This window comes from Vicugna pacos, chromosome 10 (genome assembly GCF_048564905.1).
Source record: "Vicugna pacos chromosome 10, VicPac4, whole genome shotgun sequence".
In the NCBI taxonomy this organism is placed as follows: domain Eukaryota; kingdom Metazoa; phylum Chordata; class Mammalia; order Artiodactyla; family Camelidae; genus Vicugna; species Vicugna pacos.
This window is the reverse complement of record NC_132996.1, coordinates 2,923,395-2,947,537: the sequence shown is the minus strand read 5'-3', so window position 1 is coordinate 2,947,537 and position 24,143 is coordinate 2,923,395. Positions and strand designations below refer to the sequence as shown.

The 24,143-nt window shown below is 43.6% G+C and overlaps 1 long non-coding RNA gene across 1 annotated transcript in view; it reads left to right on the top strand.

The window, feature by feature from the left end:
• Positions 1–24,143, top strand: part of LOC107034771 (uncharacterized) — a 79,730-nt gene that overhangs the window by 35,520 nt on the left and 20,067 nt on the right. The window contains exons 6-8 of the long non-coding RNA XR_012076917.1: positions 8,897–9,114; positions 16,490–16,689; positions 16,997–17,120. This is a non-coding gene — a long non-coding RNA (uncharacterized lncRNA). The remainder of the gene's footprint in view (positions 1–8,896; positions 9,115–16,489; positions 16,690–16,996; positions 17,121–24,143) is intronic.

Sequence of the window (24,143 nt, the reverse complement as noted above, 5' to 3'; positions counted from 1 at the left end):
ACACGGAGGCATCAAAAAGGTCTCAGTCATGTTCCCTGTTTAAAGGATATGGCACAGTGTAACACATTTGAGGCAGTTTTTCACTGAAATTTTGAGTGTTTTCTGGGAATTCTCAGTCCCCAGGGTTCCATGCAGCTGGGTGTCCCCTCAGTGCAGCTCTGTCAGCGCTTGCCCTGGGCTGACGCGGTGTCACGGGGAGCAGGACGGTCAGCGACCCTGGCTCCTCCGAGCTCCGTCTCCTCATCCGCAGAGCCGGGTTTCTCATCCGTGTCTACTTAGTAGGGTTGCTGAGAATCACACGTGATGGTGTCAGGTCTGATTTGTGGTTGTCCCTGTGTTTGGCATGTAGTCAGTATTTGATAGAAAACAATTGTTTTTTATTATAATCTTGGCTCCTAGATTGCAGTGGTTTTTAGTCTGCATTTATTTTTTATAATTATTTTTTATAAGCACTTATTTTTATTTATTTTTTTGGAGGTACTGGGGATTGAAGCCAGGACCTTGTGCATGCTAAGCAGCTGTTCTACCACTGAGCTATACCCTCTCCTTGTCTGCACTTAGAAGTGGACATTGCAATACACAAAATAGCTCTTAAGCACCATCATGGGACCTAGTCTTGTATAGACAATTGAACACGTATGCTACTTCAGTAAGAATAAATGTTGTTGGGACATATCATTCTGAATCTGTTAACGTGTTTAAAAATGATCGTAGCTAGTGATAAACACGAGTCTTGGGTCCAGTACTTCTTAGGGTCTGTTTGGCCATCATGGGAAATCTACAGAGAAGGCTAATTGGGTCTCTTGATTTTGGATGGTTCAGCAGATGATCAAGGCTTTTAAAAGCTCCTTGATAATAATGAAGTTGACTGTTTCATATTTTAAACTAACTACCAAGTTATCTTCCAAAAGTTGGAAGTCGTTAGCTTGTGAAGTGCCCAGTAATTCAGTGTGTCTGTGTGTCTATGTCTGTGAACGTGTGTGTGTGTGTGATTTCAGGAAGGTGGAAATAAGTTCCACGTAGCCTCCTGGTACCTTTCTCCTCCAGTTCAGGGTGTAGGCATATATTTACATGAATAAATTGATATTCTTTTGTCATTTAGCGTATTGGTGGGAATAAGAGGCTCTCATACTTGTTTCAGAAGTGTTGGCGAGCATGAGCTTAGAAAGTGGGAGGGGAAAGGCAGGGAGGCACTTCACACTTTGTGCAGGATGTGAGAAACAGTAGCTTTTCTTTTCTCTTTCCTTCTAAAGCAAACTGGCACTGAATTGTAACATACTATTTACTCAGAATTGCTTTTCTGATCAGATACAAGTGCCTCAGATTTTCAAGGCAACGTGAATGATGAAATGTGTTTTAGCAGTTATCTTCAAAAGTAGTTTTATTTTTCAAGTAAATGACTGGCCTGTTCTTTCTTCCAGCGGTACAAGAAGTTCTCATTGATCCAGGTACATGATCTATGTGTTTAGTTTCTTTGGGTTATTTTTTAAGTGCTTGTATCATTGTGGTTTGAATGAATGTTTAAAATTTCTGGATTTTGATGTTTAGAACATGCTGATTTATCAGAACTGTTAAAAACCTGATTGTTGTTTGGTCCTTGTTTGGTGGGGCACCCTATTGATTTATGTTGTCTGTTAAAGAGGGAAATTCTTCCTCTAGCCTGCGGATCATTAAGTGAATGGTTTGCAGTGTGCCTTTAAATTTCATTGAATGCGTTGAACATGATTGTCCAGTGAATTTTGAGTTGACTCATAGTAATGACTTTGCTCTGATTCCATGGCTTTTGCTCCTCTCCACGTGAATTTGAATTCTCTGTTGCATTTCGTATACGTGTTCTTAATGGGGGAAGAAATTTTGCTTTTTTAAGAGGGGTGGGTTTTCTTATGCCCTCTGAATGCCTTCTGTAATTAATACAGCAAAAATCTCTTATTGCAGTGCTTAATTATCTCATAATGAGCTCTGTTACTTTTTGGCTTAATCAGAAATGACAAAGAGTGATAATAAAATACAAAAACCTTCCTTCCTTTGAAGAATAGAAATCAGGTGGTCAGGCTCATGCATGCTTTGTGCCTGACACACTTACTTTCATGTCATTGTGTATCATGATTCTGAGACAGAGTTGCTTCAGGTTTGTAGATTTTTGTTTTAACATTTGTGTTGAATTCTTTCTCTAGGTTGATGTTTCCTGTTGGGTTTGTGGAAAGTGTAGAGGAAGGGAAACAAATGCTTTGTTTTGTTTTCTGGAGGCCTGAGTTGCTGATGAGAAAAGAGTTGAGCATGAGCTGAGGAACAGAGTGACACTCCCTCTCCTCCTGGCTGAAATTGATGAACAACGAAATCAATTAAGTGTATTGGTATTTGACCAATAGAAGTCAGAGAGCCCAGACTGGCTAGTTATGCCCAATGGAAAGTACTGAATTCACCTGCAGGAGAATTAGGTGCTTTACCAAGTAGAAGCAGCTTAGAGCAATCAGAAAAATCAGTCCTGTGATGAGATATAAAAAGAATATAGTATCTTTTATTTCTGAAACGTTCCTACGTTAGGTTGTGTAGAGCTAAAATTAAGTTTCAAGAACCAGGAGTTAAAGAGTGTGGGTGGTTCTGTGGGATCGTTATTCAGGGAGGTGTCTAGACCCTGCTGGAGGGGTTGAAGCTGGCAGGAAAGGACCCAGAGCCAGGGTTTGTCATCCCAGGGTGTCCTCCATAATGGTTCCAGCTGAGAAGGATGCAGGCTTGATCTCTCCTACCTGAGGGAGAGCGAGGGGAGAATTGAGATCTGCTCCCCCGTGGTCCCTTCCTTCCCCAGGGCCACTCCAGTTCACCTGCAGCCTTCTGGCCTCTGCTCACAGGGCCTCTGTCCTGGGACTGACTGCAGCCTTTTCTTCCCTTGTCAACATTTCCTGTGCCTTTCAGAAGTTGGTGTCTTCTCTGCAATTCAACCCTGGCAGATGGTGATGGTGGTCAGTGTGCTGGTGGGCAGTCAGCTGGGGACTCCCAGGAGCCATGCTGATTCTCCTGAGTCTCTCATTTGGGGTTATAGAACTGCCGAGCACCAGAGGAAGCCCGTTCATGTGAGGTCAGCACAGCATCGCATCACTTTCATTTTATTTTTGAATTTTCAGTGGAGGAATTATTTGTAGCAAACTGTTCCAGATTTTCTGCCGCCTGATTTCCTTACCACTGTCTCCTTGTTGGCTCCGGTGCTTGTTTTAAGAACCAGGTTTCTTCTCTGGTCATTTCTAGCAGCTGGGCTTGCCCAATCCTTGATCTGCATTTGAAGCAATGCTTTTCTTTTTCGTGATGTCCAACTGGTTTTCCTTGTCGTTTCTGAGTATTTCGTGTACACTCGGCAACTGTTTCAAGTGAAATGCCCTTGTCCAGTTTCAGTTAACTCACATTTGCTGATCTGCTGCTTTCATGCTGAGGGCAGTTTCTTCTTCCTGTAATAAAAGTTAGCAATTAGCATTTACTATGGGAAGGTACTGGCCCGAGGTGCTTTTGTTCTTAACAGTTTTAATGCAATTAACCCATTAAAATGTACAGCGGTTTTTACTCTATGCCCAGAATTGTGCATCCCCATCAATCTTAGCACATTTTCATCCCCTCAACAGGAAGCCCCGTACCCATAAGCAGTCATTCCCATCTTCCCCATCCTCCCCCAGCCCCAGGCAGCCACTCTTCTCTCTCTCAGGATTTGCCTGTGCTGGACATTTCATGTAAATCAAGTCATTTCATGTAAATGGAACCGTCTATTGTGACTGACTGCTTTCATACTGAGTAACATTTTCAAGGTTTGTCCACGTTGTGGCCTGGGTCAGTACTCTATGCTTTGCTATTGCTGAATAATATTCCACTGTATGGCTGGGCCCCAGTGTTTACCCATTCATCAGGTGATAGACATTTGGGTTGTTTCTGCTTTTTGGCTGTGATGACTAATGGCGCCGTGAACATTCCTGTAGGAGTTTTTACGTGGACATATGTTTTCAGTTCTCTTACGTGTGTGCCCAGGAAGCAGAATTGCTGGGTCATTCAGAAACCAAATGTTCAACTCTCTGAGGACCCACCAGGTTGTTTTCCAAAGTGGCCACGCTGTGTTACATCCTCACCAGCAAGGGCTGTGAGCTCTGCTTCCTGTGTGTCCTCATTAGTGCTTGTTACTGTTTTTTTGTATTATAACCTATTGTAGTGAGTGTAAAGCGGTTTCTCCTTGTGGTTTTGATTTGATTTCCCTTACAGCTAATGACACCATGCATCTTTTCCTTGTGCTTATTGGCCATTAGTTTATTTTACTTGAAAAACATCTTTTCAGATCCTTTATTCATTTTTTAATTGAGTTGTGTTTTTATTTTTGAGTTGTAGGAGTTTTTTTTTTTTTAATCTTGGAGATACAAATTCCTTATGAGATAAATGATTTGAAAAAATTTTCTCCTGTGTATTTTTTCACTTTCTGGTTGGTGTCCTTTGAAGCAAAGTTTTAAATTTTGATGAACTCCAGTTTATCTCTGTTTTCTTTGTTCTTTGTGCTTTTGGGGTCATATCTAAGACCTGAGATATTTTATATAAACTTTCTATATAAAATAACTGAATTCTTAGGACCGTTCTAGGAGACGGGTGCTGCTGTTGTCCCCAGTCTATGGATGAGGAGGCTGAGATGCAGAAAAGCTCACTGACTTCTCAGGGGCACAGCTACTTGGTGGTGCTGTGAGAGTTCAGGCCCACAGGTTTGTCCCCAGCATCTGTGCTTGTCACCACCACACTCTACTCCTTCCCGGGGTTATTAATGAAAAAGCCTTTACTTTTTTGATTTCTTGTTAGTTTTTTTCTCATTGGGGATCTCATCTCCTCATTGTCCTTGCAGAACGCAGTGTAGGTTTATTTTAGGTCTCATGTAGGCAGAAGCACTGCTGTCAGTTAACTTCTGTATTACTCACTCTCCAGTGATGGTTGTTGCTAATTGACCTAATCAAGTCATGCTTAACTATTCCCTGCTCATGACACTAAAAACAGAGTCATGACTTACAGAATGCTCAAAGAAGAAATTGATTTTATTTTGCTAACCAATCAAATAAAAACCCCAGTGTTGACACAGATTATAAGCCCTCCAGAATAGGGTCACTGTCTTCCTTGTGTTTCATTTGTTTGGTCACAGTGTCTGGATAGTGCCTTGCTGTCCAGCAGTTTAGTTAGAATACGGTGCTCGTGAATCATTGTAAGAACAGAATTTTGGCAACAGACTCTGTTGTTCATTTCACAAGGGGAAAGATAATATAGAAATCCTGCTCAGATCTATTTTAGAATTAAGCTTGGGATTTTGAGAGTTCAAGAAACCATACAAAGATACTTTCACTAATTTTAGATCTGAGACACATTATGGTTACATACCATATCTTACCAACTTACCAACTTATCAACTAGATATGACAAGAGAAGTGTATTGATTATTTGTTTTTGTTAAAATATTCTACCTGGGATAAAGTAATCAGGGCCTATAAATGAACAAAATATAAGTTTGTATTTCTTTGCAACATGGGAGCAGACTTCATGTATTTATATATTACATATGTGTGTGTGATTTGATCTGTTTTTCAGAGTGTTTTTATAGTTTTTCAGCAGTGTTCTAACTTTAGAATTCTTTTAAAAAATCACCCCTGTGTCTAGTGCAGTTTGCACTGTGTATCCTGCCTTATGCATGGGATCCCACTGTCCCCTCAGTGAGGAATCTCCTCTCTTACTGAGTTAGTAGCAGAGCTACAGGGACTGGGGTTTCTAGTCCTTTGCTGTCCATGTGTTTGAAGTTGACTGTCAATCACGATTTTCCCTTTCTTGGATTTTCATTGTTCAATTAGAGTTTTTGAAAATAACTATTAATATGTTGCACTAGCCTCCCTAGAAACTTGATGTGTTTGTGCTTTTCAGTTTTCATTGTATGGAAAATGTAAATGCACTCGTGTTTTTAAGTAGTCCTTTTTCACTAGGCATTTGTTTACCTCTTTATAGTTAAAAATTTTTTTTCCAATGAATGCATCAGTGTGCATGTTTTAAAAGATACCTTACCTTTTATTTTTCTTATTGTAAAAGTTATATTCATTGTGGAGAATTTAGGAAATAAGGATAAACACAATAAATAAGTTAAAAATGACCTGTAATCTCCTCACCTAGAGATACAGTTGTTAGGTTTGAAATTGAGAATTCCAAGTCCTCTCACGTTGTTCTTCTTTTTCAAGTACGTTTTGGTTACTGAGACCCTCGAATTCCCATATGAATTGTAGCAGCAGCTAGTCAGTTACTGCAGAGGAGCCCGCTGGGATTGTGATCGAGAGACCACGTTGAATGCACGGATCACTCTGGGGAGCACTGACATCCCAAGAGCACTGTCTTCTGATCCAGGAACGTGCGTGGTGTGTCTGTCCAGGTATTTAGATCTTTAATTGTTTCAACAATGCTTTTAGTTTACAGAGTATTATTTTACACTTTTTTTGCCTTTATACTGAGGACAAGTGTGCAAGGTACTGGGGTCAGAAGTTACTTGTATTTGAGCCCCGCTACTTGCTGCCACCATGGTCGCTGTGCTCTTGCTTTGCCCTCTGTACAATCTTGCACAAAATAGGACCTCAGTAACTCTCTCGAATGAATGGTTATATGATTGTTGGATGGTGCTTGAGAGCCCTTGCAATGATGTCTTTTTTCCAGCCTTTCCCCACTTCTTCTTAACTATGCCCTTTCTCTTCCTTTCCTCCAGCCTGGGTTTCAGCCTGCCTGTGGCGTTGATTTTTCTTGTCTGTAGACTCTTCCTTTCACTGGTTCATGGTAATGTTACATGTGGGCTGTGGAAACTTGCTAGATGTCAAGAAAGAGCAAAGCCATTGCATGCTAGCATTTTTAGAGTGTGGTAATCTTTTATCGATTGAAATTAAATCAGGCTGACCCCCTGAGCCCTCCCCTGAGCTCTTTTCGCCTTCTACAGGTGATACTGCTCTGGTTGCTGCATGTGCCCTTCCCCCAGACATGGTTTTGGAGTTGAGTAAGTCACCATCAGTGGAGCCCTCTCTTTAAAAGATGGAGAGAACATTTGCTCCTTCTCCCTGGTTGGGGACTTGGATGAGATGAGGTATCAGATAAAGAATGGAGCCTCACCTCATTCTGACCGCCGGTCTTTCCGTCCCTTTCCCCAAGGGAAAAGAGTACAGTTCAACAGTATAAATACTAATTGTGAGCTAATGAGAGAAAGACAACTGACCATTTATTAAATATCCTTTCACACCAGAAACAAATGTATTAACACACATGAAAAGCACACAAAGCACGGTAGTACTGTGGTTACAAACCTGGGTCCAAGTTCGAGTCTCGATCTGGAGTGACCAGTGCTGTGAGCTGGAGAACTAGCAGGTCTACTTAGCCTCTCCCGGACTTGTTTTCTATCCTGCAGAGACGGGCTTGCTAGGCGTCCCCCCCCCCGTAGCAGTGCTGTGGGGTGTAAATGACGCACATGGGCAGCCCGAGCACAGCTGCTCGTTCCTCGTAAGTGCAGGATCGCATAGCTTTTGCGGTGACGACTTTATGACTGCCCCGTGTAGACTCTCAGTGCTCCAAAGGGGTGCCTTGTGGTTTGGGGATGGGATTCTCACTTCTGTAAATACCCAAGGATTGTGTTATTGGGCCCTGCTGATTTGAATCTACTCTTTACAAAGTATATAATGTAAATTTTTTTTCAAACATGCATGCTTTTTTTTTTTATTATTTATAGTTCTGCCCTCTCATCTCTTGGTGTGACTTTTCATGGAATCCAGGAAACAGTCCTAAGCCACCTGCCTCTTCACACTTCTCCATGGTGGTTTTCTACCCTGACTAGAGGAGGGTTTTGCATGGGAAATTTTCTTTGTTCCCCTTTTCTTGGAGTCACCGTCTCTCTACCCATTTCTCACCTGTCCATCTGTCCATTTATCTACCCACTCATTCTTGTGACTTGTTCCAAAAAGCATTCCAGTCAGCTTACAGAATAACAGATACCAAATAAGCAGGTGAGAAAATGGGGTCAAGTTCAGATGGTGAGGCTAGGAGGCGAGCCTGTGTGAGGGTTGCAGGTGTGAGACAAATGCCTCTGCCCTGTGACTTATAAGATCGACAGCAAGAGTGTGCCTGAGGCTCCCAGCAGACACAGGGAAGCAGGGTTTGTGGGAGATACTCACTGGCTGTGAAATAAATAAGTGGCTTAGGAGAAGCCCAGCCTTTCCCGCTACTAAGGCTTAGGAGAAAATTTTGAGTGTCTTCCAAAATCAGAGTATTTCATCTTTTCTTTTGTCAGAGTTCTGCGTATAGTTGGTTACATTCTATACCTGGAAATTTCTCCAAAACTGCTTTCCACGTGAGTCCCATGGCTCGGGAATGGGGTGGTTCTGCTCATTGACGGGTGTTGGCCAGAAACAGAAAATGACAGCCTCCAAGGAGCCTGGGATTTGTCAGTCATGTTTTGTCAGTGCTGTAGATTTCAGAAAATGCTTTCACAGTTTCTCTCCATCTGAGGCGGCACCGTGCTCTCTTACCAGCATCAGGAGCTCAGGGCCACGGGATGGTGCGGGCTGACTGCACTGCTGTCAAGACAGCTGAGCTAGTCACTGCAGGCGTGGTGCTTTCACGTAGTGCATTTCATGTTCTTTAATAGAAAGTTTCAACCGGGAGTTAATTAACTGAGTTGATTAACATTTAATGAATATGATGCTTTGTTGAAAAGACAGTTATAGGCAGAAAATAAGCTGTGAAGACTTTAAAAACGGTTTTATTACTGAAATTTCAGTAGGGAAGATACACAGTTTATCTTATTTGTGCCTCTCTTTTAAAGTAACAAAGAAAAAGACAGAAAAAGCAGAGGATGATTTCTGTTCTTCCTCTCGGCTTGCAGGTGCCCTCACCTCCCGTGGCATCCATCCAGACACCAGCACTGACACTGGCCGTGCTCAGAACTGCCTCAGCCCTGAAGACACAACTGACAAATAGAAGGGGACCATGCCCTGTGACAGCAGGTGCCCTCACTTTGTGGGTCCTTATGTGACTGCGCGTTGTTAATCAGGATCGCCCGTTGTGTGACGCTGCTGCGGTGTCTCCTAGTGACTTGTTTCTGTGAGTACTCATGTATTATCCTCCAATGCGTGGTACTACACACCTAAAAATGCTTTTTTCAGATGAAAAGTAATGTGTATTTAATAAGTCTGAAAAAGGGGGCAAAAGAGGCTATCCTGGCCCCGCTACTCAGAGATAATAATTAACATTTTAACGTTTATCTTTGGTTCTTTTCCTCAGTGTGTATCACCTCTGTCATAAAAACCAGCAAGGACTCTGTGCCTGTTTACTGTGTGGAGACCTCCAGTTCCATTTGGCTTGTTACGTGTTTTTCTATGATATTTAGTCTCCCCGGCATGATTTTTAATGACCAGTATAGCATTCTGTCTTGTGGAGGCATCATTCTTTTTACGTAAGAGTTAAATAAATTTTTAAATTCCAAGTATACTTAGCTGAAATACTGCAAAGAGAACTGCAGTGGTACAGAAGAGCGGTATCAAGGGAAAAATGAAAGGCCCCTACCTCATCCTCCCCTTACTTCCTGAGATAAAAGTTGTTGACAATGTGGTGTATGTATTCCATGACCTTTATGCCCATGACAAATGCATATATACACATATATATGAGAAATCTATGTATATGTGTGTGTATATATGTTTTATTGAGAGATGAGACCATACTATATGTTTTTCTGCAGCTCGCTTTGTTCACTCAGGTGTATATCATAAGACGTCCTCCCACTCCAGACCTGCCCGGTCCTTTCAGATAGAGTGGAGGGGTCTCCTGATGTGTGGGTGTGGCCTCTTGTGCACGGACACCTTTGGTGGGAGAGTGCTGTGGACAAGGCCCTGGACCATGCCGAAACGCCGGCTCTCTCAGAGCCCGCAGCTTGCCGTGATTTACCGCATCATTGTCTTGATGGTGGGCACTTAGGTTTTCTCCATTTTCCACTGTCAGAAAGGATATTTGACGGACATCCTTCTGTATAGACATTCCTGTGATCTTGTATGAGTATTTCTTTAGTTAAGGCTTCTGGAAATTTAGTCCCTGGATGTGACATTTACACTCATCACAGGTTCCTTTCAAGTGACTCTAGAAATTCCTTCTCCAGTGGGGAATGAAAAGATGTAGAATTACTTATGTAACCAATTCTCTTATCGCTGGATATAATTTCACTTCAGCTTTTCTTCCTGCCATTTTAAACAGTGCTGTGTAAATGCCCTGATGGGTACATCTTTTTGGACTGATTTTTTTTTTAAGGAAACAGTTCCTAGAAGTGGAGTTGAGTCAGTGTGTATGTACGTTTTTCAGAGTTCGCATAGCCATTGACGTGTCATCCAAAAAGGTCGCTCACAGCTTGTTCTCCCACAGATGGACACTAGATAGTAGATCCATTTAAAATATTTGCCAGTATGATGAGCAAAAGTACGTTTTCATTGTTTTAGTTTGCATTTGATGACCATTGAGGTATTGAGCATTTTTCTCATGTTAGCCATTTGCCTTTTTTAAAATGAGTGGTCCTTTTTGTCCTTCGCACAAATTTAGGTGAGGGAGCATCTTGTTGCTTTGTGACAGCTCTTTGTATGTTATGAACATTAGCTTCTTGTCTGTCATCGACATGCATCACAGAGCTTTTTCTTCTTTTTTTTTTACTTTTTTTTATTGATTTATAATCGCTTTACAATGTGTCAAATTCCAGTGTAGAGCACAATTTTTCAATTATACATGAACATATATACATTCATTGTCACATTCCTTTCTCTGTGAGCTACCATAAGATCTTATATATATTTCCCTGTGCTATACAGTATATCTTGTTTATCTATTCTACAATTTTGAAATCCCAGTGTATCTCTTGCCACTCCCCACCCCCTTGGCAACCACAAGTCTGTATTCTATGTCTATGAGTCTATTTCTGTTCTGTATTTATGCTTTTTTTTTCTTCTTTTTTTTTTTTTTAGATTCCACATATGAGCAATCTCATATGGTATTTTTCTTTCTCTTTCTGGCTTGCTTCACTTAGAATGACATTCTCCAGGAGCATCTATGTTGCTGCAAATGGCGTTATGTTGTCAGTTTTTATGGCTGAGTAGTATTCCATTGTATAAATACACCACATCTTTATCCAGTCACCTGTTGATGGACATTTAGGCTGTTTCCATGTCTTGGCTGTTGTAAATAATGCTGCTATGAACATTGGGGTGCAGGTGTCATCCTGAAGTAGGGTTCCTTCTGGATATAAGCCCAGGAGTGGGATTCCTGGGTTGTATGGTAAATTTATTCCTAGTCTTTTGAGGACTCTCCATACTGTTTTCCACAGTGGCTGTACCAACCTGCATTCCCACCAGCAGTGTAGGAGGGTTCCCTTTTCTCCACAGCCTCTCCATCATTTGTTATTTGTGAACTTTTGAATGATGGCCATTCTGACTGGTGTGAGGTGATACCTCATTGTAGTTTTGATTTGCATTTCTCTGATAATTAGTGATACTGAGCATTTTTTCATGTGTCTATTGGTCATTTGTATTTCTTGGAGAATTGCTTGTTTGGGTCTTCTGCCCATTTTTGTATTGGGTTGTTTATTTTCTTCTTATTGAGTTGTATGAGCTGCTTATATATTCTGGAGATCAAGCCTTTGTCATTTTCATTTGTAAAAATTTTCTCCCATTCCGTAGGTTTTCTTCTTGTTTTACTTCTGGTTTCCTTTGCTCTGCAGAAGCTTGTAAGTTTCATTAGGTCCCATTTGTTTGTTGTTGCTTTTATTTCTTCTAGGAGAAAATTTTTGAGATGTATGTCAGATAATGTTTTGCCTGTATTTTCCTCTAGGAAGTTTATTATATCTTGTCTTATGTTTAAGTCTTTGATCCACCTTGAGTTCATTTTTGTGTATGGTGTAAGGGAGTGTTCTAGCTTCATTGTTTTACATGCACACAGAGCTTTTTCTTGCCATTGCTTGCCTTTCATTTTGTCACGAGGTTTCTCATTTTGGTTGTGGCCAAAAATATTCTTAATACAGTAAATCTTTTCCATATGGGTTTTATCCTTGGCTTTATTCTTGGAAATACCTTCTTACAATGGAAAAGAAAACTTTTCTGTAGGCTTTTGTATTCTCTAAAGTGGAGATGACAATAGTACTTGTGACAGGTTAAGTTGAGTTAATACGAGCAAAGAGCTATATTTGCTGCTACTAGTATTTTTTAATTCTTGCATCATTATCTAATTTATCTTGTGGTCATTATGGTAGGAATAGAATGTATCTTTTCCAGGTGATTCTCTTGAGTGTCCCAGCACAATTTATTAAATTCATACTTTCTCTCTGAATTGCATTCCCACCTGTTCCAAGTACTTACATGTACTAGAGCCTCTTTCTGAGCTCATGGCTCCTGTCAACCTATCCTTTCTTACTCCAGCACTGTATCTTACGTATTATAAACATTTATTTAATATGTAACAGTGTGATTCTTTTTTCCTCTTTCTTTTTTCTTCCATCCCAAATTTTCTTGGCTAGTATTATGACTTTATTATTCCTGAATAATTCTGAAATATTTTGTTCAAGTTAAAAAAAATCAGATTGGAGTTGTCATGGGAATTTTTAATAAGTTTTGAATTACTTTTAGGAGAACTTACATCTCTACAGAACTGCTCTCCTCCGAGCAGTGTGTTGCTGTCGCTACATTGAAACCTCTGATTTTACCCCTCAGTGCAGTCCTGTAGTTTTCTCCATTTAGAACATGGGCATTGTTTTTGAATTTATTCCAGGTCATTGTTTGTTTTTGTTAATTTTGTAAGTGAGAATTTTTTGCTGTAATACTTTTTAACTGCTTAAAACTGACACATAGAAAGGCAGATTGGTTTTGTAAATACTTATTTTGTAACTGGTCATTTAAAAATTGTAAGTATTAATTAAGTACTTTACCCAGAGCCCTTTTCTGTTTTTAAAAATTTGGTTCCAAGATGGTCAAACTGATCGTAGCTAAGTAGCACAGATGGGGAGACAGCTGGAGAGAGGGGGTGCGGCTTCTGTACAGACTGAGCAGGTTTGTGGCTGCCTTTGGACAGGAAAAGCCCTGAAAGAGGTTGTTAGACCAGGGCTGGCTTTGAATGCACTTGAAGGCCAGCTCTCCTGCCTTCAAGGTGAAGCCCAGGGGGCTTGGCAGGCAGATGCCACATCACTGGTCCAGCCTGATCAAGGTCAATGGCTGCACAGAGCACCCTGTCGGTGAGAACTGGAGACGATCGCCATGGGAAATGCTCGATGGCAGGAGCACAGCGGGGGAGTGGGGAGCCTGTGTGTTAAGGGCTTTCCAGGCCTGGGAGTGGGAAGAGCAGACTCTGCATCTGGAGCTGAGTTTGAATCCATCCTCTCCTGTTTACTGATCCTCTGACTTTTGTCAGGTTATATGGCCTCTTTGAACTCCTGTTTTCTTGTCTCTCAAAATAGGGGAATTACGGCCTGCTGCTAGTGTTTAATCAGGTAAATGATTTGTGTCTATAAAATGTCACGTACAGTGACAGGCTCATTTGTACTGCTCAGTAAGAAATGGGCTCTTGTTTCTTCTGCAATTCAGTGCTCGACAGGACATCGGGGGAAAGCCAGTTCCTAATTTGTATGTGATGCAAATAGGAACAAAATTAATGTCTTGCCTTTCCCTAGCAGTATTCTTATTCCTTTGCTTCAATTACCTCTTTCCTCCTTTCCTTTCCCCTTCTACCTCCTCCACCAAAAGAAGCTGAGACTTTCTCAGAACACTTGATTCAAATTGGTTTTAAGGTTGGCTCAACCCCATGAAATGACAGTGGCATAAACAATATCTGTACACATCCCAGACTTGATCTTGATTGTATTTGATTTACACACACACACACACACCCACCCACCCACCCACCCACCCAGGCTACCTCCCACTTGCTGAGGGAGAAGGACCACCTTTTCTGAGTTTTCATTCACTGAGCGTGAGAGCAAAGCCTCTTTAGCAGACTTTTGCCTGGCTTCATGCGTGGTTTTTTATTGGATTTCTGCTGTGGCCAAAGAAATATTCTCCTAGTAGAAGAGAGGAAGTCGAGACATAGACATTCTGAGATATTGGTGTCATCATATTTGAGTTGGAAGGAACTTAAGACAGCATAGGGTCATAACTTTTTATGGGTGAGAATCCATGATGGTGTAACTTGGACTAGAACCTGGGTCTTCTGTCATCATGTCCACACGGATGAAGAGGCAACTGGGTAGGTGATTGCAGGGGCCCTTCTTGCTTGAGTTCCAGGGTCTTGCTAGTTTTCATTGCTCAACTGCTTTTAGTTTATGTCCATGTGGCCTCTCATGGGAAGGTCACTCTGTCTTGATAGATTGAGTTTCTAATCAGCAAAAAGCTCTGGACCCACTCATATTTCCCAGAGATTTTCTGCTGACCTGCTGACACTTTATAAATGAGACCTAAGAAACTACTGGGTATAAAATTCCTATTATCACTTGCCCTCAAGTTCCATAGGTATGAGGTGCTGTCTCAGGCTGTCTTAAGGCTATATCTGAACAAAGATAGGGTCATAGGCTGTGCTGCTGGACCCTCCCCAGTGGAATGGGATTCCCACCTTAGTGTTTAGAATCAGGCGGACCTGAGTTTTAGAATTGAATGAGCCAATCCCCTCATTTATTATTAAAATGCTGATCGCATGGTTCTGTGCTGGTGCCTGGGTAGCTGATTACTGAGGGACTCGGCAGTGAGAATGGGGGTGGGGCCCCCTGGATCATAGAGCTTATATTCCAGGATATGCTTGTAAAAGACTGGGTGTGCAGTGGGTTTTAGTAAATGTCCATTCCTTTCCTAATCCCCATTGATTATGTATCTTTATAGTAATATATGAACAATTTTCTTATTGCAGTTTAAATCTCTTTGTAGTATTTAAAATATGTAGCTATAAACCAAAGTACATGAAATAAAATTATTTGACTTTTATTTTCCTTTCAATAAGCAAAACAAAACAATAGAAAAAAAAGTTTTGAAGGAGTAGAAATAATTTTATTTCCATGAAATCAAGTCCCTGTGTTAGTTTTTTTGGTTTTGTTGTTAAACAGTATATAAAATTGATTAAGATTTTTGACTTCAGTGTTGATAGTTAAGTAAGAATAGTTTCTTTTTGTGGTTGTCTTTGATGAATTATTTGCACCAGATCATAGATGATGTACATGTTACATATTGGAAACGAGGAAACAGTGAAGACATACTACCTCCAATGCAGTCATTTTGTTACCGAGTCTAAGCACGGTTTGCTTGCCACATGACAGGCCAGTAAATCAGGAGATGAGGTGCTGGGGCAAGGAATAGTGACTTTATTTAGAAAGCTGGCAGACCCAGAAGATGGCAGACTGATGTCCTGGAGAATCATTTTCTCCAAGTCAGAATTAGGGGTCCTTTTATATTAAAAAGGGGAGGGGGTGTGGTTGGTTGTTATAAACTTGCTGTAGGAATTGTTTGTTCATGCAGCTGTCCCTGTGGGTCAGGTCATGGTGCCCCAGTAAAACCTCCAACGAAAGAAATGTTATTTGCTATTCTGCAACTTACTACATTTATCTAAGTGCACAAGTGTCAATATCCATTTATCTAAGTACACAAGTGTCAATATCCTTAAAGGTCAGAGCCTTGAGAATAGGCTCTCCTGTCTCTTTCAGGCTAAAGGCAACATTGTTCTACAAAAGGTGCAGAACCAGCAAGGCTAAGCCTAGTAAACAGCACAGGGTTAAAGCCAAAGGAGCAGACCTGACAGGAGTCAGATTTGTTCTTTCCTATTACAATTTCTTTTTCTACCTCATAAATAATTTCAGTAAGAAACAAGAGCAGTTTTGCATTTTTGCGTCTTAATAACCGGTAAGTGGGCTGACTGCGTTTTTGTGAGCAGGGATGCTGTGTGGGCCTTGGGGTCTCAGCAAACTCTTGTTGGGGGTGGTCGACCCTCTAACATGCCTGATGCCCCGTTAGTGTTGGTGAGGGTCCCCCTAGCCAGGGGCTCTCTTCAGGCACCAGCATATGGGCATTGACCTCTGGAGACCTCTTTCTCAGCTGCAGGAAATTTTTTCAGGTACTGTGATTGAAAAATCACTCCAGCTGGGGATAATTAGGGGAAAAAGGAAAAGGATTTTTGGAGTAGAAGAGAACGGCAGAAAAACAGGGAGCCTCGGGGCTTTGCGATGGGGCCTTGGGGGCGAGAACAGCAGGGGTGGGGAGGGCCTGGCTCTGGATCCAGCTCCTGCACCTGTTCCCGCGCCCAAGCCACATAGCTTTTAGTTAGCCGGGGCCCTCTCCTGGCTGGATGTCACCTTGGGCACATCCTTGAGAACTGAAGGCAAGGGGTGGGCAGCACTCACCCAGGGGGTCACTGAGGACTTCGGTCAAGTCCATGGTGACTTTTCTGGTCATGTGTCTTCACTTGTTCTTCATCTCAGGATCTGAGGAGCAGAAGCAAGGAACTCAGGGAGAGATCCAGGAAGACATCCAACTGTGTTAAGAGAGGACAGACACAGTGACATGGGGAGTGAGGACTTTCGCAGCAAAGTAAAATGACTTCACAACTACTGCATCAGAGCTGCAGGTGTGAGAGAGCCCAAGCCTGTCTCAGAGTGCAGGGGACAAGCGGAAAGGAAAGGTAAAATTTCCACTGACAATTGAAGTTGTGTAAAATAGCCTGCTACTGTTGGTTGTATCACTTGAATGAATGCAGGCCTATTTCTCAGGGCATTTATAGGTTCACTCAACCCCACCAGCCCCTCTTGCCCCCATCGGGGATGGGCTTTCTCAAGACCAGTGCCCCTTCTGCTTGGGTGGGCCACGCTGCGGGTCCTCGCCTGGGGCCGGGCTGCTGCAGGACACTGAGTCCCTGAGGCACGCACGGCCTGTGATACACGACAGGAACATCTCTGCTCTTGACTGAGGGCCTCCTTTTCCCCCTGCAGTGTAAGAATGCCGGTGACTGAGTTAGAAGCGTACATCTAAGCCGTCTGTGTCCTTGCCATCCAGAAGCATAGCCTGGAAGCTTCCGAATTTCTCCAGAATGCGGTTGCCATTCACCTTCAACAGGTGAGTGTGTGTTCTCTTGCAAGTGGAGGGATTACTGCAGTTTTCCTGGAACTTACTCACCGCTAGTCCATCTGATTTTTCTGTGCTAGGATTCAGTATGGCCTGCTATAAACTCTGGAGTCAGATCTTGAAACCCTGATGAAGAGGGTTATTTATTTTATTTCCTATATGATAGTCTTTTACTTTCAAAATTCAGGATTTTCGATTCTTTCAGGATTTTTGGGGGGGTTGGAGAAACAACTTTGCTCGCACCAGCTTTGCAACCTGTTGCTTTGTTCCTCTCACCTGTCTTCTGTGACTTGCGAGGCGGTTCCATTTGTGACCCTGTCCGGGTTGTTCATGTTATAAAACATGAAGTCTGTGAAAGTGTAGTTCCTTTTACTCTGAAGGCATTCCACAAATACTACTTAAATCTGGGTGTGGTTTTAAGAAGACAGAATCATTAGAACACATACTTGCAGGTTGCTAGTGCAAAATCCCCAAATCAATAGTCTAGCTCAACATCTAAAATCTTTCTAATCTACCTTGGATTTGTATGGATAAGTGAGGCAGTTTGCTAAGAACCCAAGACCAGGATTAGAATACAGGCTGGTGTAGCTCAGCAGGTCCTCCCGAGCTGGCGCTGTGCCAGAGGGTCGGACCGAGGGGAGAGGGCGTGTCCTGCCCTCCCTGAGCTGACAGTTTCATGGCAAAGACCTTCACCAGGTGAAGAACTTGGAGTTTTTTCTAAGAACAGTGGGTTTGAAAAGAAAGGTCTTAAAAGCACGGGAGGGACACAATCCTATTTGTCTCAAGTAGGGGACAGTGGTGGGGGGCCACTTGGGAGACTCGTGAGTCCAGGTGGGCAGTGTTGGTGGCTTCCACCTGAGCGGTGGGACGGTCAGTGGGAAAAAGCGAACAGATTGAAGGCATATTTAGATGGTAAAATGAAAGAATGAATGGTGTCTGTGAGGGTAGGATGGAGTAAGGCCTAGGTTTCTGGGTGGATTAATGAGGTAAATGCTGTGCTCTTAGGAGGGAAAGCTGCAGAAGGAGTTCTGGGGGAAAAGTGATGAGTTCAGCTGTGGGTAAAATGAAAGACTGTTAGATGTGTGGTCTGGGAGCTCAGGTGAGAGTCAGTAGTGAGTAGGGGGAGGGAAGAGAGACTTTCAAATCATTTTGTCTTGTGAACATATGAAAAAGTATGAGTAATAAGACACTCATGCCTCTGCCTTCTGGATTTAACCCATTAACATTTTGCTATATTGACTGCAGAGGTTCTTAATTTTTTTAAATAGAAATAAAATAAATAGAAGCAACATAGTGGAGTTAATGAACACCTTAGAGTTGATGTGTGTCCTTGTATGTCATTTTGATACCTCGTCTGTTTATAACCGTAATCTATAAAAAGGTAACTAGTTTAGCATAAGAGTTAAACAGAGAGACGTGACACACACTGTTGGGGCTTGAAGCTGATCTTCTCGGGCAAATTATGTCGCCTCTCTGTGCCTTAGTTCCATCTTCTGTGACGGCCCCCGGGCCCCTCATCACAGCTGATTTCCTAGACTAGATGTTGGGAGGGAGGCTGCTGTAGGGAGTGAGAAGTGGCAACTGCAGGGACACTGGAGAGAGAGACAAAAACAGAGTAAAGCCGATAAGCTGAGTACAAACAAATACCCTCAAAGGAGAAAGAATCCCACGGTGTTTTGAGCCACTTAGCGTAAGGGAAACAAAATCACGTGGACCCAAAGCTCTTGAGAATATGACTATTGTGGGTGGGCAGGTGTCATCAGGAAAGGGTTGAGAAAAGGCCTTTTGGTTTCCCTTGACGTTTCCAGTAAGGATGGGGGGCAGAAGCAAAAACCCCCCGCTTCAGTGGAAGCTGCTGTTCTGTGCGAAACTGAGCAAAGGATGGAAACCAGTCATCAGCGGTGCTGGCAAGTGAACAGACTTCTGGATTGGGTGGGGCACTTGCTGTGACTTCCTGGTGAGCTGCTGGCTGGGGGCTGCGAGGTGGGCAGTAGGTTTACAGGGTGGCCCAGGCATAATCCCTGGGTCTGAGGCTGCTGGTCTGATTAGCAGACCTGGGCACACGCAGTCCTAATGGGGCAGCTCGGGATGTGGCCTGGGACACCTGCTGTGCTGAGGGCGAGAGGAGGGCTCCCCTGAGGGGGTGTCCCTGCGGAGAGTGGAAACGTCCTCCTGCAGGGGAGGAAGAGCCTCTTAGCAGGGGGCCGGATGCGCAGGCAAGACCAGCCTGAGCACGGAGGGCTCAGGGAGCCGGAAGTCATACAGTGGCCCGAGCAGCCTTGTTCCTGAGAAACTGGAGGGAAAAGATGGTGAAAAGGCAGGCTAGGGACAGACCCTGTGGTGGGTCATGAGTGACAGGAAAGGACTGGTCAGGTGGGCACGAGAGAACCCTGTGGGCGTCCCAGCTGGGGTGTCACGCTGGAGGGGAGGAGCAGAGTTATGGAGTTTGCCACTTATTAGCTGCGTGACCTTGAGCAAGATCACCCCACCTTTGTCTATATATATCTTCATCTGTAAAGTAACAGAATGATAAGCTCATGTCATCAGAAGGCTTAGTTTAGTTCTGATCCTCGGTGTCCAGTCCTGTCAGTGCTGCCCTGCAAGGTTCTGCAGCGGCTGCTCTTGCCCTGAGATGGGAGGGCGTAGAGGGACATCTGTAGTATCTGAGGGCAGGCGGGGGCTGCTTTAAAAACAGACATGTAGCCGCCTGCAGCTGCAGACCTGCAGGCAGTTCGGCTGACAGTCGTGGAGAGGACTTTGGAGAACTTAGCATTGTCTTAAGACTTGCTTTCCCTTGGGGACTGGAATTGCCTTTGCAGATGAATGTTTAAGATTTGGGCTCCTGGCAAAGCTGTTTTCAGAGATTGGTATATATGTAACATATCGTATAAAATAAAATGCTTTTATTTAATGTGTGGGACTTTGCAGCTGCTGAGAACAGCTCTGTTGGCCTGGTCTCCACGGAGGACACTTGGGGTCCTCAGAGCATGCGGGGGAGAAGGCAGCCCGCTGTGCTGCTGCAGGTGTATTCTCCCCAGCACGGCACTCTGCTGAATTAACTCTTCTCCGAGCTTGGTTGCCAGATGAGCAGACAGCAAAGTAATGAGTTCTGGTGGGATTTTATAATGAGAGGAACAAAGAGGGACCCATAGATTTTCTGGACTATGACATGCTTTTGGTTCTTGATCCAGTGTGTTCCATTGTGGAATTGATGAGTGTGTGTCTGTTCTGGGTCTGATTTGGGCTAATCTGGAAACTTGGAAAGAAACTGAGATGGAATTATTGCAGGTATCTTGTGCTTTAATAAGCCCTGTGCAAACATAAACACGGATGAAGTATACATTTGGATTTGGTGGTGTAGGGAAGAGTTTCTGCACATCACAGGGGAAGGCAAGGCAGAATTCCTCTTCTTTGTGGGCAGGGATGTGGGTCCACCTGTCTTTTCTGTAGCGGTTTCAGAGAGCAGTTGATGGTAATTAACCAGCACTGACAAACGGTGGCACACATTGCATTTAAGAGCTGGCCGGCTGCAAACTTGTGTATTGGACAGGTGGGTTTCACAGGCAAGTGGTCAGGGGGGATAGGAGAGAGATGGAGCCCAGGCCTGGGCACCCCAGCTTGAGGTTTAAATTGCCATTTTCTCACCTTAGGACCTTGGACTAGAATATAACCTCCCTCAGCCTGTTGGTGAATCTGTAAAATGGGTGTGATAATACTCGCTTCTTCCTGGGTTTGTTGTAAGTTGTAAACAGTATTATAACACACGTGAAGCACTTGACACACTGTTTGGCACTTAGCAGTGTTCACTGTTTGCGTCCGCCCCTCTTGGCGTGTGTCAGCCGTAAAGGCAGCATGTGTCTGTTAGGACGCACTGGTAGCCCCTTGGCTAGGTTGTGAATTGGGTGGTTTCCTTTAATCCTTGTAACTCTGTGTGCCATGGGCAGTTATTTTCATGGACAGATGAGGAACCTCAGGGTAAAGAAGACTGTGTAATTTGCCCAAAGTCAGACCATAATTTCGGGTACAGGGGCCTCGTTTCAGCATGGGCCCCTGGGCCTTCTGCCCTCTCCGTTCAGCACCAGAGCCAGATGCAGGGTCAGCTGTCTCCCAGCCCAGAATATCCAGCAGGCAGCAAGACACACTGGCCCTGTGCTGCTTGAGCAAAAACTCTGGAGGGGAGGCAGCTACTAAAGAGATAAACAAAAACAGACGACTGCAAACTGTGATCAGCTCTGAGCAGGAAAGGAACACGTCTCGCCGTGCAGAGCTGGGAGCTTTCCTGTTGGGGCTGCTCTGGGGGTGTTCATCTCAGCTAAACAAGCTCTGCTCCTGCACCAAGGCAGGAAGGCAGGGCGCATGTGACCAGGTAGACTGGGCCTCGATGATCATACTCTTTCCCCATTAAGCGGCAGCTCTCACGGGCACTTAACCTGGTAAACATGTCGGCCATAATCATCACGCACTTTGCTTGGTATTTGTATTGGCCCCACCTTTGAGATGAGGTCATTGAAGCTGGGGAGTTTGCTGCATGCCCATGATTACCTTGGAAACACCCCCACTGGTCTTCAAACCTAGACTGGTGTGGCTGTCATGTCCCAGCTCTGTGAATGGCATCGTATAGCTTCCCCCAAGTGGCTCAAATGACTGACATTGAGTTTCTTAATTTGTAGGAAATGGTATGTGACAATAAGGGAAAACTGTAGTAAGGAATTGCTTGGAAAACTAGAAAAAAGCCCAGTGCTTCCCCAGCTGGGGGAGCGTACCCTGGGACCAGTGTCATCACTGTACTCACTACCTGGCACCTCCTCCCTGCTGACCCTGTGTTCAGAAGCCACTCTGAGCCGTTGAAGACATTTTGCCTCATGACATTGTTGACTAGGACCTACGACCTCTCTGTCCCTGGTTAACTCTCTCTTCAAAGCCATTTAAGTTTTATGCAGACTCCTCTGCTCAGATGTAAGAATAGCCTCTTTAAACTTCTTGATGCAGCTCCTTAATGAAGATCTTGGGAAGGAAACCTACCCAAAACCTGGGAGGTGTGCACATAGTGACTGCAACCTCAGCACTTTGTGAAGTTCAGAATCAGAGGGGTGGGTGACTCAGGAAAGGCTTTTTTAAGGTAACAAGGGGAAAGTGAAAAGATGCAGGCTCTGTGAGACTGAAACATCTCGGTCCCAGCCAGCAAGGCACCTGCGTTCAGGATGCTGTGTGGGGAGTGCAGAGTTCTCACAAAGAAAGAAGAGGTGGGATGGGATGGCAAGAAAGTCAGGTTCTTAACTGGGGAAGGAAAAAGAGGGGGCTGAAAACTTCTTGGTTGAACAAGAGGACTGTGACATGACGTTGTATTAGGAGAGAAGGGTTTTGTGAGGACAGGCCTCGGGAGAACGCTCTCTGGGTGGGAAGTCAGCACAACAGAGAACCGGGCAGACCCGAGGGCCCCTGCTGGGGGAGGGGCTGCCTGCCAAGCTCAGCCCTGGGGGCTGCCTCTGTCCCTTAGCTGGGGCCTCAGAGCTCCCTTCACAGCCCAGTCCTGTGATGACAGGGAGAGCAAAGGCCGGGCTGAAGCACGAGCCACATACACCTCCTTGCATTTAACAGGGGGAGGGTGGGGTGGGCCTGAGGATGGCAGTGGGTGGTGAGAAAGATGTTTCAGATTTTCCCACGTGGGACCTGTGGACCTGCCAGTAGCTGCTGCAGATTTATCTCCCAGGCATTACAGCTCCTGTCACCCATCTTCTGTTTCTTCTTTTTCTTTTTTTTAAAGTATTTAAATTTAACTTCTCTTTCTTTTTTGGAGGGGTAGGTAATTAGAATTATTTATTTATTTGTTAGTGGAGGCCCTGGGGCTTGAACCCAGGACCCCGTGCTCGCTAAGCACATGCTCTGCCACTGGGCTGTACCACCCACCCCATCATCTTTTTCTTTTTGCTTCAGCTGCCAGGAATCTTAGAGCTGGATCTCTAGTTGGCCTTTAACACTTACCCCGACTTCGTGGCATGCATTTTTATGGCTTTACCTCCCCTTGGTTTCATTTAAGTATTGAATCCCCATTTTCTCTTCACTCTCACTTTTGTCTTTTTGTTGTCTATGGTGGTTAAATTTTGTTTAAAAAATTGTTTCATTTCTCTTTTAGCAGGAGGCTGAAAGTAAATGTGTAAACAGACTGTATCACACTTAACTGCTTTTATACATTCTGAGCTGCTAGTTATTTAAAAACAGTTGAATATTAAAGTGATGACATTTTAAAATTAGTTTTTAACTTTCTGTAAAGGTATAGTTGATTTACAATATTATATAAATTTCAGATGTACAATAGATTCACAATTTTTAATGTTGTGTTCCATTTGCAGTTATTGTAAAATACTGGCTGTATTCTCCGTGTTGTACAGTACATCTTTGTAGCATGTTTATATTACATGCAACCATTTGTATGAGAAAGTTGGGTAAGGCAGGCCGTCTGGAGCGGGGGCTATGTCTGACTGAGGTTCACGGTCACTGTGCCGAGCACGGTGCCTGCTAGAGCCTAGGCCCCCCTGCTTGTCAGGGAGAGAGTGGAGGCAGCTCTCCCCAGCCCTGGCACCACCCTCTAAGTGGCAGTGACAGCACTGACTGACTGTGGACGTGCAGAGTGTTGTTCCAAGAGCTTTACAGGTATGTCTGGGTTTAATCCTTAAAGCCCTCCTGTAAGGAATTATTTTATGTTTTCCTAATGTATAATACACTGTATTTTGAAAGACTTCAAACCTCTGGAAAATTTTCAGAAGTTGCACAATGAACGCTTAGATACCCTTCACCTAAAAGGGCAGCATTTGTCCTTTTGTGTCTGGCTTATTCACTTAGTGTAATGTTTTCAAGGTTCAACCATTTTGTAGCCTGAATCAGTACTTTGTTTTGGCTTGATAATATTCTTTTTATTTTTTAATTTCTTGTTTTTGTTTGTCTTTTGGTTTTTAAAAAAATTTTATTGAAGTATAGTCAGTTTACAATGTTGTGTCAATTTCTCACGTACAGCAC